The sequence below is a fragment of the Hibiscus syriacus genome, unplaced genomic scaffold (assembly GCF_006381635.1).
Source record: "Hibiscus syriacus cultivar Baekdansim isolate YM2019G1 unplaced genomic scaffold, ASM638163v2 tig00110418_pilon, whole genome shotgun sequence".
NCBI classification, from domain to species: domain Eukaryota; kingdom Viridiplantae; phylum Streptophyta; class Magnoliopsida; order Malvales; family Malvaceae; genus Hibiscus; species Hibiscus syriacus.
The window spans coordinates 718,940-731,385 of NW_024062730.1; the positions used below are offsets into that span (position 1 = coordinate 718,940).

Here is a 12,446-nt window from a genome sequence, read left to right on the forward strand (position 1 = left end):
CTCGAACCCATAACTTCAAGAAACAACAACAATTTCTTTATTATCAATATCACTTTATTCGCGTTCGCGCGACACAATACATATATTAGATATGCATAACTATCAATAAATTGATGTTATTATCTTATTCTATCATAAGCCTTTTTAAAACTTATATTTTTATTTTAATATGATAATATATCTTTTAATTTATTAATAAAAAACACGATTAATTTATAATATAGATTATCTGTATTGCTTTATTCATACGTTTCACGTAGGGTAGCAGGCAGCAGCAGCCCACCAGAAGCTTGGTAGCCTTTTTAAAAATTATATTTGTATTTTAATATGATAATATATCTTTACTATCTTTTAATTTGAAGTTATCATATGCATGCTAAAATATTTCTTAATATATTAAATATTTAAATGAAGCTTCCCTTTTAACTAACTAAAAATATGGGCATACATTACCATTGCATATAAAAGCTAGATTTTACAAATAAAGGTAAAAAAAAAAAGAGTCTAAGAAAATGAAGGTGGATTAATTACACTAGACCACATATTGCCTAAAATTTTAAAAAATATATTAGATTAATCACCCAATGTTAGTTTTTACGAACAATCGAAAAACGCTAAAAGGGAGGTGAATTGACCTTTTAAAAATAACGGTAGAAGTGACACAAAAATAAAGCTTCTACATGAAGAATTTAGAGTAGTTTGACTTCTAAATCAAGTCTACATTCATTATCTTAACATCCATACTAAGGATTTCTCAGATCAACGCTAAGGTTTATACCCAAAACCTTGCTTACACTTTCTTCACAAGAGAAATTACTAATTTAGCAATTAAAAGAAAATCTCACAAATGTAAGTGTGTTTGCGAACAATAATCTCTCACCCAAATCACACTTGAGCAAATTAAACAATAAAACTTACAAGTGTGTTACAATGAAAATATTGAAAAACTAAGCACAAAAGACTTCTTTGATGTAGGTATAATTGTTCAATATGGTTCTTGTTTACCTTGGGGGTGTTTTGACCTTTATTTTATACATTCTCCATCAATTCTAATCATTTAGAGCTGTTGGGGATCATTATAGTCATTACCTACAATAAAAAATAACATTTTATGCATAAGGGATCGATTATGTTCCAAATAATTCGACTGTTGCAAGAAATGGATTGATCCATTAGGGGAAGAGATAGCTCCTTTTCATCAAGGGATCAATCCTTTTGGTGAAGGGATCAATCATTTTTCTTGAAGGATCGATCCAAAACTTACTGGAATCCAGGGTATTTGTCCATGGAGTATCGATCCTTTGGTCAAAAAGATCGATATTTTTCTAAAGTATCGATCTTTGAGCTAAAAATCATTGGAAACTCGACTTTAAAACGTGAAAAAGATCGAGTAAATTTTTTAAAAGGTTTGATTAAATTGAAAAACATTTAGAACATAATTTTTAAGTTAATTTAGACTTCATATTATTTTTGATAAATTATTGACAAATTCAATTAAATCTAAAAATTAATTTTACAATTTATTATTATATCAAAATCTCAATTCAACACTTAATAATAAAAAGGAAAGGGTTAAATACAATAGAACAACTTGAACAAGTGATGGATATAAACAAATATTAATAATCGTTGACAATTTGATCTTATTACAATTCAACCGTGACTTATCTTTGATAATTACAAACATACCACCCCGAGAGTTCAAAACAAGAATAGATTAGTACGATAACCAATTATCATATTCGGAGCTAATGATTCATAACTACTAAAAACATATTAGTTAAGCACCAAGTCAAACTTAGCCTACGATGTTAATATGTTGACTGAAATTTTCTACTTTGAATAAAAAAATGGCTCTTTGCTACGGAGAATGGAAAATTTATTAATCTAATAGTTAAGAACCAAACAGAACCCAATTGTTCGAGTGAAATTTCCATGGAGACTTCTTTAAATAAAAAAAAATTTGCTCCTTGCTTTTGCTTCTCCATCCGCCAAAACCCTTTCTTCGAGGACCGTCGGCATCATCAAAAATGGACCGTCGATACACTGCCGAGGCCCCGGCTACAAAAATTAATGGTCCACGCCAAAAGCAATATATTTGTCTTCTAAAGCAAGTAATGGCAAAAAAATCTTAACCCCAAATTAATAACAGTGGTTTACAATTCTAAAAACTTCAAAAAAATTCTTCACCTATGACCTGAAATATATCTACTAAAAGTTCCATAGATATATCGAATCACTTGTAGTGTTCCGGCTTCAAGACACCAATATAAGGCAGGTTCCTATATAGTTCTGCAAAGTCCATCCCATAACCTACGACGAAATAATCCGGACACTGAAACAGAATTATAAAAATGTCTGTGTCACTAGGCATCAAATGGTTAATGAGAAAGAAAAATGCAGCCACCTGCAAATTATTTAAGGAACCATGCATGGTGCCACTACTAAAGATAAAAACCTTTTGCATACTGCGACATGAATTTCAAACCCAGTGCAAAAGGGTTTGCAATGTGATCAATCAAATGCTTCATTTCCAAGAAAAATGACTAGTTTTGTAACAAATATTGAAAATCTAGCAAGTTGTAGTTTGATCATAAGGACGTCAGACAGCAAGAGAGTAAACATGCAACATATCAGGTAGGAGCTCCGAAATATTGATTGATAATGAAGTTTCGCCGATAGCACTCGAGTCTTGAAATAGAAAAATGGAGCAAAAAGTTTCTCTGATATATACAGAAAAAAGGAGCATAATATTCAGAAAGCAGTAAATAAGGGCGATTTTCCCGATAAATCATCCTTACCCTCTTATTTTCCTTGTCAGATACCGTTCAGACTATATTTCCCGATCTAACACCCTTTGCTTTAACTCTGATACAATTATGTAAGGCGCGGCGCATGTACCACACCTTATATAATTACAGTAACTCTTCTCGGCTATAAATACCCCTCTCTCCCGTAAACTCTCTCACAGCTTCCTCTCAACCGAAAAATTAGTACAACAATTCTCTCAACCAGTAAATAACACCTGTCAATCATCTTATATTTGATTCAAAAGTTTGTTCGATTTTTCGTTATAAGGTAATTTTGTTATAATTTTTTTATTATACTTATTGTTTATTATGATTATTTGAAAAAAAATATTATATTAATTGTTTTCAATTAATTTCTGTGGTTGTAAAATTGGAAAGCGGGAGATTACGTCGAAATATTTTTGCGGTGCAAGTAATAATATAAATTTATATTATTTACGTTTATGTGTAAAAAATTTATTGTGTTATATTTTCGTTCATATATTATTTATTTAATTAGGTTTGTTTCAGTTTTTTTTGCAGATATAATATTGTCGCACTTTTAAACTCTAGGAATGGCGCGACTTTCAGCTATTGTTTATTATGATAGAGAAATTCGAGAAGATGAAACCAGCGTTATTTTCGTATCAAATGAGCGTGTTAAAATATCATTCAAGAGAAACAATTCTTGAGGAGCTGATAACGAAGATTTCGAGGAAGGTTCATGTTGGAAGTAGTAGAAGAATGTCGTCGTTGCAGTACAGATTTCCAACATCATTGTTGCCATTAACTTATACAACGTTCGAAATATCGAATAATGATAATGTTGAAATGATGGTTGATTCTCAAAGTAATTATTCAGACACCGATATTGAGATGTATGCAAAGTTTGTTCAAGTGCGTGTTGTTCGGGGTCAGTCATTAAGCTCTTACTATGGTTTGGCTGAACAAGTTGACAGCCCACTATAGTAATGTGTAATAATTTTAATGTCAAAATGGAAAATCCGCATCATGGTGCCGTCACATCAACTTCAATGGGGAGACATTCATCATCAACTCCTTACGATATGTACCGAGATGGGTCCACGAACAATCCGTATGGCAACATCGCGTCTAGTTCAAGGGAAGACATTAATCTGCAAAATTTTTTGACCTTAATATTGAGATGGCTTCAAGCTCCAATAGGAGGCATTCAACTGCGAGTTTTTTCGATTTCAATGTCGATATGTCTTCTAATTCAAGGGGAAGATGTGCAAATAGTAGGTTTTTCAACCTAAATGTGGAAAGCATGAAAGAACCATCATCTCCACCAGAAGAACCGCTTCGTGAGCCTGGTGCGGATGGTGTTGAGACTGAACTATTCATTCACCCAGAATTACCGTAATTCAACTCCAATGATGATATAGATGAAATTCCCTCAAATGTGACACAAACTGACCCTCCAGCACATATGTATAAAGCTGATTATGGTGGAATGTACGGGCCAGAATTTACGGATATGCCTCATCTCGGTGACTATGGATATTACTCATCAATAAATAATGGTGACTTATCTTTAGGCATGGAGTTTTCAAGCAAAGAAGAAGCGATGATGGCTATAAAAAATTACAATATCCGTAATTCTGTTCAATCTAGAGTCGACCGCTCAACGACAGAAAAATATGTATGCCACTATGCCCGAAGCGAAAACGAATGCAATTAGATGGTTTGCGTATCGAAGAGGAAGAACAATATATGGGAACTAACAATATACAATTGTCCTCGCACATCTGGTGCTGTGACGGTGAACGTCTCTGTCGACTTCACTGAAAGGTCCGCCCTCGCGTATCATCGAAAAGCATAAACGGTTTCCCGTTGCTGTTGAACCACTCATAATAATCATCACCAACCGTTAAAAGATCATCATAAATGGACACTCTATGGGGAAGGCGTCGATGTCGATCCTCCCACAACACGACCCACTCATGATGCTTCACCAGCCAATCTGTATCCGACTTGCCGCGTCGATCTGTTCTATGCAACTCGTCCATATTGCGAGGTGCTTCCGGAATTGGTTGAAAACAACCAAATTACTGTAGCACGCGATCAGTGGAGTGCCACTCGACGATCGTATAACAGATCAAAGGGACCATCGCTATCCAAACATATGATGAATCCCTCAACTCAGGGATGCACATCCTCATTAGAATATGACACCCATTCAAACTAAAAAAATATATAATTTTTATCAAAATAATAATATAATTATATAACTATAATCTAAAATCAATTTTTAAACATTAAAATGTATACCTGTGTGCCAACCTTCTGATCAATTAACTCCCTCATTTTTTCTATATCATCAGGTAGCTCCTGATGATTTTTCCTGTCAGTAGATCACTTATTTAAGGAAAAAAATTATTATACACTGTATAAAATGATTAATATACGAAATCAGTTTTATAATTACCTCAATAGTAGCGGAAATACGAACAAGTTCTTCACAACGGGACATAAAAAGGGCAATCGATACCATGCCCAAGACTGCAGCAGAAGGAGACATCTGCAGATAGCATTTTTCCTGTAGTCAGTCGCTCGACACATCTCCCTATACAAGAAAGCCAAAACTGCCGAGCCCCAACTGAGTGATCCGACAAAATGAAAGTCGTCAGGATGTCGCAACCACATATAATGAACTTGGATGCGCGATTTGTCTGGCATCAGCAACCCTCCTATCAGCTGCAGTATGCATGCCCGTGCATACATTTTAACTTCATCATCAGAGGCGTCCTCGCCTAACTCCTGAAAATTGGTATCTAAACAATTTAACGGTATCCGACCACCGTTAAAATTTTTCGGGACATGTCTTAGATAATCCCGACACAAAGTAGTCCAGGAACCGTGCGCCATCCCTAATATCACATTTTCATCCACCGAAAGCCCCAAGTGCATAAAAACATTCTCAAGCGTAATCGTGCACTCTTCGCACGGAAGGTGGAATGTGTGGGTCTCCGACCTCCACCGCTCTACTAAGGCAGAAATAAGGTTTGATTCTATCTTACAGTGGCCTTCATATTTACCTATTTGACCGAATCCAACCTTGGCTAAATACGGCCAGACACGGGTAAATATCGCTAACTTAAGGTTCCTAATAAAAAGATCTAATATACGGTCCTTCTCTTAATATATAAATAATTACAAAAATTAATTTTTAAACTAATAATCATGTATTAAATAAATAAATAAATTATTACTAATAGTTTAAAATGTTATCGTATCAGCAAAATGTCGAGATATATGATTTTCATCCAAGCGAAGTAGACTGCCTTCCATTTTATATATGCAAAAAAATTAATTAAATAAAATATTAACAAATTTAAATAGTTAAATGAATTACTAATAAAATAATAATTATAATAAAATATACCTTAAAGAACTATAAGAGAATAGAAGAGCATTTGAGAGAAGTTAAGAGGATTTGGTGTGATGAAAGTGATTGAGAATGAAGGTATTTATAGGGAGAGAATGAGGTGTGAACAGGTGTGGGTAGGTGGGTAATAAAGCAAATGCGCGCTACTGCGGGCGCGCCTTTCTGACGCGTGTCATAATTAAAACAAAGGCGCGACCCCTGTACCGTACCGTAAAAATCGTCGTAAGGGTGCCTTTGCTTTAATTCTGACCCGCGTCAGAAAGGCGCGCCTTTGCTTTATTACCCACCTACCCGTGCCCGTTCATACCCTATTCTCTCCCTATAAATACCTCAATTCTCAATCACTTTCATCACACCAAATCCTCTCAACTTCTCTCAAATACTCTTATATTCTCTTATAACTCTTTAAGGTATATTTTATTATATTTATTATTTTATTAGTAATTTATTTAGCTATTTAAAATTTTTAATATTTTTTTAATTAATTTTTTTGCATATATAAAATGGAAGGCGATCTACTTCGCTTAGATGAAAATCATATATCTCGACATTTTGCTGATACGATAATATTTTAACATTTTAATTTAATTTAAATTATTAGTAATAATTTATTTATTTATTTAATGCATGATTATTAGTTTAAAAATTAATTTTTGTAATTATTTATATTTAAGGAGATGAACTATATATTAGATCTTTTTATTAGGAACATTAAGTTAGCGATACCTACCCGTGTCTGGTCGTATTTAGTAGAGGTTGGATTCGGTTACATAGGTAGATATGAAGGTCACTGTAAGATAGAACCAGATCTTATTTATGCCTTAGTAGAGCGGTGGAGGCCGGAGACCCACACATTCCATCTTTAGTGCGGAGAGTGCACGATTACGCTTGAGGATGTTTCTATGCACTTGGGGCTTCCGGTGGATGGAAATATGATAAGGGATGGTGCACAGTTCCTGGACTACTTTGTGTCGGGATTACCTATGATGTATCTCGAAAAATTTTAACGGTGATCAGATACCGTTAAATTGGTTAGATGTCAATTTTCGGGAGTTGAGCGAGGACGCCTCTGATGATGAAGTTAAAATGTATGCACAGGCAGGCATACTGCAACTGATAGGAGGGTTGCTGATGCCGGACAAATCGCGCAACCAAGTTCACTGTATGTGGTTGCGACATCTTGGCGACTTTTATCTGGCCAGATCACTCAGTTGGGGCTCGGTAGTTTTGGCTTTCATGTATAGGGATATGTGTCGAGCAACTGACTGCATTAAAAATGTTATCGGCGGATGTCTCCTTCTGCTGCAGTCTTGGGCATGGTATCGATTGTCCTTTTTATGTCCCGTTGTGAAGAACCCGTTCGTATTTTCTCTACTATTGAGATAGTTATAAAACTGATTTCGTATTTTAATCATTTTATACAATGTATAATAATTTTTTTCCTTTAATAGGTGATCTACTGACAGGAAAAATCACCAAGAGTTACCTGATGATTTAGAAAAAATGAGGGTACTAATCGATCAAAAGGCTGACACACATGTATGCATTTTAATGTTTAAAAATCGATTTTAGATTATAGTTATATAATTAAATTATTATTTTGATAAAAATTATATATATTTGTTTTAGTTTGAATGAGTATCATATTCTAATAATGATGTGAGGACGTATATCCCACCTGAGTTGATGGGCTTATTAGATGTTTGGATAGCGATGGTCCCTTTGATCTGTTATACGATCGTCGAGTGGCACTCCACTGATCGCGTGCTCCGGTAATTTGGTTGTTTTCAACCAATTCCGGAAGCACCTCCAACATGGACGAGTTGCATAGAACAGATCGACGCGGCAAGTCGGATACATATTGGCCGGTGATGCATCATGAGTGGGTCGTGTTGAGAGGATCGACATCGGCGCCTTCCCCATTGAGAGCCCATTTATGATGACCTTTTAACGGTTGGTGATGATTATTATGAGTGGTTCAATAGCAACGGGAAATCGTTTATGCTTTCCGATGATACACGAGGACGAATCTTTTAGTGACGTTGACAGAGACGTTCACCGTCACAGCACCAGATGTGCGAGGACAGTTGTATACTATTAGTTCCCATATATTGTTTTTCCTCTTCCTCTTCGATACACAAACCATCCAATTGCATTCGTTTTCGCTTCGGGCACAGTGGCATACATATTTTTCTATCGTGGAGCGGTCGACTCTAGATTGAACAAAATTACGAATATTGTAATTTTTTATAGTCATCATCGCTTCTTCTTTGCTTGAAAACTCCATGCCTAAAGATAACTCACCATTATTTATTGATGAGTAATATCCATAATCACCGAGATGAGGCATATCCGCAAATTCTGGCCCGTACATTCCACCATAATCAGCTTTATACATATGTGCTGGAGGGTCAGTTTGTGTCACATTTGAGGGAATTTCATCTATATCATCATTGTCGAAACGATTTTTTTGTAAAAGGTGAGATTTTGAAAACCAAATCAATTTTTGAATTATCTCTTTCAATTGACTTTTAATTTAAAAACAAATGCGATTTAAAAACCTTTCGTTTCGAAAAAATTTGGATTTCCTTTACGATAAAAAAAATACGGTTCAAAGAGTCGCCACCAATCTTTGATTAGGGTGTGATTGGGCACCCAAAAATGTTTGTTATTTTAAATAAAAATTAATTTTAATTAAAACAACAAATTAAGGTATGCGTTATCCAAATCCGAGTTCGGGAGTCGGTTACGTGCGGGGAAGGATTAGCACCCCCACAGCGACCTAAATCGGTACCTAACTGATTAATTAACGTCTTTGCAATGAACTTTACAAATTCAAATTTAATTTGACTTTTAATCCCATAAAACAACAAATATGAATTTTACAATATTCAAAAGCACTCAAATAAATTAAATTAAAATTACTTAGTCGTTTTAGAAAGATAAAGAATGTTCGATTATTTACAAATATCGATACCAGATCTTAAAAGCTATAACAACCTTTTCTCGATAAATTTAAATAAAAGAACATTTCCTTTTCTTTCGTTCCCAAATTTTAAATGACGAATCAATTTTTTTGGTTTCACTTCTGGGATACGCTTTTAATTTAAAATGGTCAAAACGACTCTCTAATCAGTTAAGACAAGCCGCTCAAGACAATTTTAAATTAAAAGGGTATTACCATTAGTCCGATTATATAATAGGTCGAGTTATGCACGTGAGGCTATCATGCAAATTATGCAAAAAGTATGTCATGCCAAAAATTAATTAAACAAAATTAAAAAATATCATACAATGTGACATACAAGAAATTACATATATTTTAATTAAAGATCATAAACCATGCATACTAACATACAATGTACAAATATGACTCAAATATAAAAACAAAAACATAACATGCTAAACTAAAAATTTAAAAAGTATATATACATAAATGTAATGACTAAATTTAAATGTACATAAAATTAAATTTATAAATCAGAAATGAATCAGTGACCTAAACATGAAATACTAAATTAGTGACCTAAATATAAAATACACATAAATAACAGGGTCTGATATAAGATTTATCCTATTCAGCTCAAGCTAAAATAATATAAAAAATTACATAAATAATGCCTACACATCCGAAAAAAAATCAGAAAATTAAAACAAATAAATAACTTCTTTAAAAGAATGCACCTAAATAATACGGTGACTAAAAAGTTAATTAACCCAAACTATTACAATGACTAAATCCTAATTTAACCAAAAAACTTTACTATTTAACTTTAAAAATAATAATAATAAGTAATTTGTTAAAACAGAAGTGAGCCTAAATCTGGGGGACTAGAACCTAATTTATCCTAAAGTTATAACATATAACCTAAGTTAATTTGCTAGAACCAAATACCCAGCCGTTCACTCTTTCTTCTTCATCTTTCCCTGCCTCTCTTCTCTAAACTTATATTGTCGTGAACCCTAAAACCTTTATTTGTTTTTACTCCACTCTCCCACACTCGAAACTTCAACCACCATAGCCACCTACCGACCCCTTAACGGCGACCACACTAAACCCCGACTACTACTGGACTTCAACCGAAGCCAAACAACCACCTCTATCGCTCGAGTCTCTCCACCCCGATAGCTTCAACTCCGGCGACCAACTCTTCCACTAGGTAAATCGACTCCTCTCTTCTTATTTTATTTTGGTATTGTTAAACTAAACCTTACACTTCTTTCTTGACTATGGAATCCACACAGAGAACAAATGGGGTCAACAAGACCCCTCTTTTTTATATTTAAACAAACTGGGTAAGTCCCCAATCCTTTTCTAAATTTTAGTTTTACAAAGCAATTGCACACACACACAAAGACAACAAAAACGAAATGGAAAACGAAAGGAATTGAGGAAGAATTCCTCAGAAAAATTGTACCTTTGCTGCTTTATCTGTTTTTGAATTATAAGATTACACAATTGTTTTCTTTCGTATTCCGTTTACAGTGTGGAATTACTGATAGTTAGCCTGGTTCTTTGCTTCTCCTCCTCTCGTGATAACTGATTTTTCTCGGTCTCTCAGTGTGAAAACTTTTCTGGTTCTTCCTCCTTCAGAAAATGGTCTCCGTTTTGCTTTTTGTTCTGTGATGCTTGATAATCTTTCGAATGATTCCTCCATTCCGTTCTTACTGTGTGTTTTTTGTGAATGTCCAGTAGCTTTTTTTATCAATCCCCTGTAAAACTTTTTTTTTTGTCATCTCTCCCCCCTTTTTATTCTAGTGGTTAATTACAACCTAAAAACCGACCCTTACAGTTTTCTCATTGCTCACGTATCCCTCCCACGATCTAACTAATATATTTCTCTCCCCTCTTTTCTGCTTATTAACTTCCTATAGTTATTTTGGTTTCCATGAAATCTTCATGTGATAGAAGATGCTCTGCTGGATTTGGGCTTCTAAATGGTTTGGGTTTTTCTTTAAGCCCATCGTTGCTTCGGATTTGCTCTAGTTAGGCCCCGGACAAAAACGAGCATCTACAGCTGCCCCTCTTTGCTCATTGTCGTATAACGAGAATAGAGCAAAGATCAAAAGATGATCGAGTTTGTCCAGTCCTAAGAACTTTAAAAGATTAAAGCACTCCACTGTTACTTCGGGATAAATGAAACTTGAAAAATCTTCAAATGATAAGTCTGCTCCCTTTTTCTTCAGAGAGTATAGGACTTGATCTTCAACAAACGTGTCCGCTCCCTATTCCTTCAGAGAGTATAGGACTCGATCTTCAATAAAATGTGTATGCTCCCTATTCCATCAGAGAGTATAAGACTCGATCTTCAATAAACGTGTCCGCTCCCTATTGCTTCAGAGAGTATGGAACTCAAACGTCTTCTTCTTACAGGTTCACTCCCTCTTTATATAGGGAGTATGGAACTCGAACATTTTCTTCTTACGGATTTGCTCCCTCTTTCTCTAGGGAGTATAGAAATCGAGCATCTTCTTCTTACGGGTTCGCTCCCTCTTTCTCTAGGGAGTATGGAACTCGAACATTTTCTTCTTACGGGTTCGCTCCCTCTTTCTCTAGGGAGTATGGAACTCAAACATCTTCTTCTTACGGGTTCGCTCCTTCTTTCTCTAGGGAGTATGAAACTCGAACATCTTCTTTACCACTTTCTTATGAAGACTTCTAGATGATTTGCTTCACTACTCTCTCGTGAAGACTTAAGTTTGATTTGTTTCGAAGGTCGAACCTGAAAATCAAACATTATCAATCATTAATGTGTGCTTGAAAATTTGAAAATCATTATACTAAAAAATTTAGAATTTAAGAGAATCTTTTCGAATTCATTTCTCTTGTGAGAGCTTGTCTCGCAGCAACTAAATGCGAGAGTCTTCATTGACTTGACTGTTATTTTAACCCCTCAGTTCCTGGGACATTGAATCGGTTAATAACTCCTCGCGCGCGTTTCTTTTTCTTTGTACTCGAGAAATTTTGTTTTTTCTCCTACATCTGATAGTCTGATGGTTTACTCCAACACTCTTCCGAGAAGGCTTAAAAAGGATATGCTTCACTACTCTTCGGTAAAGGCTTAAGATGGTTTGCTTCACTACTCTTTGGTGAAGGCTCAAAATGGATTTGCTTCATTACTCTTTGGTGAAGACTTGGCTTTGCCCCAATCTTTTGTGTACAAGTCACTTTAATCGAGTGATTCCTCTCTTCATACACGAACATCTCTGTTTTTCTTCTATATCTGATGGTTATCACTTTAGAGTAA

General features: G+C 34.8%; 1 pseudogene; it reads right to left on the bottom strand.

Annotated features, from left to right (window-relative positions):
• Positions 1-2,127: 2,127 nt before the first annotated feature.
• The window catches only part of LOC120124350, a 44,941-nt pseudogene continuing 34,622 nt past the window's right edge, over positions 2,128-12,446 (bottom strand).